This window comes from Podarcis muralis, chromosome 5, assembly GCF_964188315.1.
Source record: "Podarcis muralis chromosome 5, rPodMur119.hap1.1, whole genome shotgun sequence".
Classification (NCBI taxonomy): Eukaryota; Metazoa; Chordata; class Lepidosauria; order Squamata; family Lacertidae; genus Podarcis; species Podarcis muralis.
This window is the reverse complement of record NC_135659.1, coordinates 33,331,465-33,337,922: the sequence shown is the minus strand read 5'-3', so window position 1 is coordinate 33,337,922 and position 6,458 is coordinate 33,331,465.

Below are 6,458 nucleotides of genomic sequence, written 5' to 3'. Positions count from 1 at the left end.
CCCAACAAATCTCTGCAAACAGCAGCCCAGACTACATCTTGACAGGAAGAGAAACATTTGTCTCTGGTCCATCTTCCCAGAGTGGCATCTGCAACAAAGCACTGTTTCCAGGTGGATTTGGAAGTGGATCTGCTTGGCTTCAGCTGCCTCATGCTAACTTCCAGAGTGATGTCCCGAGAGAGGAATGCCATATCAATGTTCAACCCAGTGCCAAACTTGGGTTGTCAGAGTTTGTGGTTTGTGGTGAGTGAAAACAAGCACGCACACAGAAAACAAACCCTGATGTGTTATAAAGAGATACCGTGGCTCTTTTGAGTTAAAAAAAATATGAACAGAAACACAGCAGATGGGTGCCTGGTGCAGCGAAGGCCTTTATCACAAACTAAAAGCAGCCAAATCCAGAAGACTCAACAATTCTTAGGCAATGTTCTCAGACAACATGCTAATTCTTGCTTTTCTCCAGGAGGAGTGATCCAATATATTTTCCAGACAGAGGCAAAGGACAATATGGCACCCTCCCTCCATGTACAGAAGCCCACCTGACCGGCAGCTTCTGCACTGGTGTCAAGACACCATCCTCCATCATGCATGAGGGGAGAATACTAGCTTAGGGGGTGCAAGACAGGCTGCAAGACACACGCAGCTCTGTGCTACCCAGCGGCGTAGCATGGGTTGTCAGCACCCGGGGCAAGGCAAGTAATTTGCGCCCCCTAACCCATGGATTTGCGCCCCCTAACCTGTGGATTTGCGCCCCCTAACCCGTGAATTTGCCCTAACCCCAGATGTTGCGCCCGGTGCGGCCGGCCCCCCCTGCACCCCCCACGCTACGCCACTAGTGCTACCAACACCTCACCATTGCTCTCTGCAGCCAGCAACTGTCACCTGAGATTGCTGCCTCACTTTGTCTCCTGTTAGAACCAATCCTGTTCTCCAGTAGTTTGGGCCAGGTACATCTCATGCTGGCAGGAGATATTTTGGCTGCCACCAATAACAGTTTCATATCTAATCTCCCATCTCCCTGACAATTTCTAAGCATACTCACCATATTATATGATGCCATCACACTACACTTTCCCCCTAACACCTCACACACAGGGGTGCCATATGTCCGGAATTCCCTGGACATAGCCAGCAATCGGGTGCCGGAAACAGTGTCCAGGCAGAAATCGCTGGAACATCTTGGAAAATCTGGATGTATGGCAACCCGTGTTGGCAGTGTCATTTTTGCCGATTTCCCTTAAAAATAGCTCCAAAACTTCAGTTGCTCAGTCTTTGAAATATGGCAACCCTACTCAAACAGTCATCAAAGAAGTGAAGTGAGGGTGGGAAGCTAGTGGTGAATATCCTAAACTTTACAGAATGAAAGGAAACACTAAGCTAATTTGCCATAATATCCAGTTCTAGCCTAAAGCCTAATGGGAATTACCATATTTTCCCATGTATAAGACAAGGTTTTTTTCCTTAAAAAAAAAATGTCAAAAATTAGGGATACTTCAGTGTCAGGGAGTTATCCCATTCTGGGAATAGCTGATGGCTCACCCCATTGGGCAGCTGCACACAGAACTGAAGCTTCCTGATTCTAACCTTGGTGGTAACCAAGAGACACCAGTGACTTTATAATCGTCAGTGTACCTCAGCCTTTAGACCATGGGCAAAGCAAGCCGACCTTAAATCTACAATTAAGTTGTGTTTTTGGATGGCTTATTCACTATGCAATTGCATGATAGGATATAAACGTATTTCCAGCTGATACTTGGCATGTGCCAAATTAAAGCTCTTAACTCTTAAATAACAGAAATGCTGATAGCACAACACAATCTTTGGCTTAAATTAATACTTCAGGGTGTTGACATTATGCAGAATGCAAAATGAAAAATAAGCAAGTGGCCTTTTGAAACAGACCCCATTGTAGCCAACGTGTTCAGAAACCCATCCAATTATATTGGCTTTATAATAGCATTCAGAACTGTCCCCATAATGCTGTTTCAGGGCCTTATGAGAAGATGAGCATTACTATGAAATATATCACATCTGTCTGAATGTTTAATTGGAAGGCAAACGTTTTTGCCACCAAGAGCAATGGCAAGGGTTTGTATAACATAAGGCTGCTTGGGGAGTGGGGGCGGATTTCCTTCCTGTAACTGTATTTCACTACTTTGTGTGTAATTGAATAATTGAAATAAGCCCTCTTTTTCAATCTATCATATGCAAGAGCCTGTCAGAACTGTGTTAATTACATAGGAGGCTGACATTTCAAGCGCATTCTGAATATTCGTATTCCAACACCAGAAAGGATGCCCAAGGGAATTAAAAAACAAATTGCTATCAACTGTATGCTCAAATCCAGACTATGCAATAGGTTATTTCTTGAGAAGAATACCAGGGGTGGCCAGCATGGCACCATTCAGCTGTTGCTGGACTCTCAACTCCCATCAGCTCCAGCTAGCCAGGCCAATGGAGTCCTATTTGGAATCCATGTGGGTTGTTGTTGTAGGCATCGTCTATCTTTGAGAGACAATGGAGTGCGACTCCAGGGGTGAAGTCAAACTGCTGCGTTACCAGCACCGAAGTGACTTCCACAGGGCGCAAGCCTGGGCAGTGTGTATGGAGGTCCTGGGCTGCCCAGACAAAGAGACCCCACTCCCCTTGGCTCTGCTGTTGTGGTCCAAAGGAAGGCAGAGCATTTGGCACCAGCTTGGCTGCTGGAGTTGCAAGAAGGAGGCATACAAGACGCCATCCAAGCATCTTAAGAACTCCATTCTGGATTTGTGTAGGGTTTACTCCCTAGCCTTTTCTTCTCCCAAAGATATCCCACAAGGCATCCAGAAGCTCAGGATCAGAGTTGCCCTTCTCCAGGATGGGCTACCTTCCCAGGTTGGTGACCCCCATCTGTTCCTCATTCCCTCTACAGCACATGCAGAAACTGCCTTCTTGACCGTTGGACCCACTTTTGGTCTCTTCCACTCAATCCACAGGTGCCTGTCCTTGCATGCAGAGGAAGTCCCTAGCTCACAGAGGGTTGGAAAGCCATCAACTACCCTCACCTGGTTTGGCCGCCCAATGGAAGCTGTTACTGGGATGTGGTTGCTGTCGCAGCATGCTGACAGCTTCTAGGAACCACAGGTAAGAGCTGAGTACAGCATGGGGACCAAAGGTGGACAAACTACCCCAGAAGGAGCATGACATGTCCCCCACCAGAGATACAAACCCTTCCTGAACATCCCACTGGTTGCTCCTTTAATATATTATAGTTATCCTCTTATGCCCCAGTTTGCCACAGGGAGGGGATTCTAATGTTTGCTTGCCAAGAAGAAAATGAAATCATATTCAGGTCTCTTTCCAACATTACCTCAGAGGTATGGAAGCCACTACAACCACTTCCCCATTCCACACTTCTCCTATATGTCAAAAGTCCCACACTATATATTAAGAGGTTAGTTTTTTTTCACGCCAATATTGCCCTAATCGTGGGTAGCAGCCATTATAAAGACTCCTCTTATATGACCTCAGATTTCTGATATTGCTGGACTGGTAAATGGCGGAGGAGATGTATAGCTCAGCGCAAGAAGAAATTCCAGCCCATCAGATAAAATAAAACATTTTGGGGGCAAAATGACCACAAACCTAGAGGCATTCATTTTAAGATACACACTGATTTCACTCCAAAAATGGTCTTCTTAGTTGAGAAGCAATTTCAAACTTATGGGACAGTGTTTACTCTCTCTTATCTATATAGCTTATAGCTTGGAATGCCTTCAGGGAGTCAGTTGACCAGGCCTTGAAGATTATCTGGTCAGGTTTACCCAAGCCTTCCAAGTTGTTTATTTCTTAGTGAATAACTGGTGGTTAGCTTTCATCCTCTCTTCAAAGAACTGTTTTTTACTCCTTCCCCCTACCCTCTGTCAGCTTCTTTTCCAACCTAAAACACCCTTCTCCAATCTTCCCTCTTCAATCCTTTCAATTCTTTTAAAAGAGCATCTTAGACTAAGAATCTCAAATCATAATGGGCATTCAGACCACTGCAATATACTATCAAAGTCCAGTGCTTTTTTTTTCTGGGGATACGCAGGGGTACGCATACCCCTAAACATTTTGTGAATCTAAGTTTGGACTCATTGAGGAGCAGTATTTCAATACAGTGGTACCTCAGGTTAAGTACTTAATTCGTTCTGGAGGTCCGTACTTAGCCTGAAACTGTTCTTAACCTGAAGCACCACTTTAGCTAATGGGGCCTCCTGCTGCCGCCACACCGCCAGAGCACAATTTCTGTTCTCATCCTGAAGCAAAGTTCTTAACCTGAAGCACTATTTCTGGGTTAGCAGAGTCTGTAATCTGAAGCGTATGTAACCTGAAGCGTATGTAACCTGAGGTACCACTGTAATGTATTTTCTCTGGGCAAGAAATAAAAAAAAGGGTATCACACAATATTAAAATGGAATAACAAAGCCAATAGCACAAGAACATGCCCATGGGGGAGGGAGATAAAACCAGTTGGGCAGCACAAATACACAATATGCTACACATCAGGCATTGTAAGTGCAGATTTCAGTGTCACAAATTTCATTAGAGGGCCTTGGCTGTAGATGGTATTGCTCAATAGCATGTACCGTTGCCACATTAAGGTCTTCTGCATAGGGACATAGTGTCTGGCACCAACTCTGTATATATTTAGAAGGCACGTAAAGCCGTACTTTTTTTACTCAAGCTTTTGGGAACGCTGAATGATGATTTATCCTTCTGTTTTGTAATTTTATACTGTCTATGGTTTCAGTGATTTAAATTGTTTTTCCATTATTATGAAATACGATATTGTTTTTCCCGTTTTTTAATCCACCCTGGGACCTTTTAGTGAAGGGCGAGTAATAAATATATGTAATTAATAAATGAAACAGCACGCTTAGTTCCATAAAGAGATATACCAAGCAGACGGTGGCAACAAGGCCCTGCTACTGCAGCAAAACCAATTTTATACAACCAGCTAGAGAGAACACAAAAAAAAACATTTCGGGAGCTTTGCATGGATCTAACACTGTCCTGGGCCTACTCAGGAGGCAGAACGTCCAGATTAATAACTAGGGAGCATAGGTAACTACGGTGTGGTGTGGGAAAGGGCATGATATAAACAGACACAATTGCTGTGAATAAAAAACATTTCTAAACGGCTTCACAAAGCAAAGCTGATTGTAAAAGACAGTAACTGGTCAATGTGCCAGCCACAAAAAGCACCCAACCCAATTCTTCTTCCCCTGATTGCAGCAATAAGCGATCTCTTACAAATCTAGTTGTTCCGGGCACTTTAGTTTGCCATGAATGAGAAATGTAGCTGTTCCCCATCCTCTTTATCGTGGGAACCCTTGCTTTTTGCCTGCAGTGAAATTCCACCTCTCTGCAAAGGATCAGCACAAAAGTGAGCCTAGCGTGTGTGTGTTCTAAAGTGGGCTTGAAGCTGTTTCGGAGACCTTGGGGAATGTTTTCCAAAGGCACAAACAATACTTGAACGGCTCATCCTCTTTGCCATTTGCACTACCCATGGATTTTAGACTCCTTGGTTCTGGCATTACTTCTGTTCCCCATAAAACAAAGACATGTCAGTCAAACTTTTTAAGTTGTGAAGTGCCAATTCAAGCAGGAATAACATCTTACCAACAGGACAAATGCCAATATTTTTCTTGACAAGTAATAAATTGGCACTGCTTGTCGAAAGTCGGAAAATAAGCTTGAGCCAGCAGTGTAACGGTACCAAATAGATCGTTTAAAAACCCCACTGAGGAATGCTGCAGTGACAGAATGATTGTCTATCATCTAAATTGGCTGTGTTCACACATCATACGGAAACATGGTTTTTATCTTCCTTTTTCATTATCGTTACAAGGATGATGCATAGCGAGCCACAGGCTCACACACTCCCTGCCCCCTCCCAGTGCAGATACAAGGAGATGGGAAGCTTCCACTTCTGTTTTGCTCAACCAGTTTGCTGTACCTTCTGAACCCTAAACTATGGTTTATTGTAACTAGGGCTTTTTATCAGCCAGAGCTCAGCTCCCGCACCTCTCAGGTGGGCGCCATTGCCATTCTAAGAGAACAAGGGAGAAGTTGGTGGTGAGCTTGGGCACCTCTTTTTTCCCCCTAGAAAAATAGCACTGATTGTAACTATGCGAGCTTGTATCTCTGGAATTTATCTTTAATTTCTTAGAAAATTGCAATGGCCACTGATGGAAAGCAAGGGAAACTTACTGTATTGCACAACTATGGTTAGTGAAAACAGGCTAGTTTCATAAACCACAGCTGTGTCCTTGATAGCAAAGTCCAAGGAGTGACATCTTTGTAGCAAAAAAAACATGTACCTTTTTCTCAGTTTGGAATCATTGATGCTCATCCTCAGCATGCTGGTTTCAATATAGATTGATTCTAGATCCTGCTTAACACAAGCATGGGTGCAGTTACTTGAAAGGTATTTG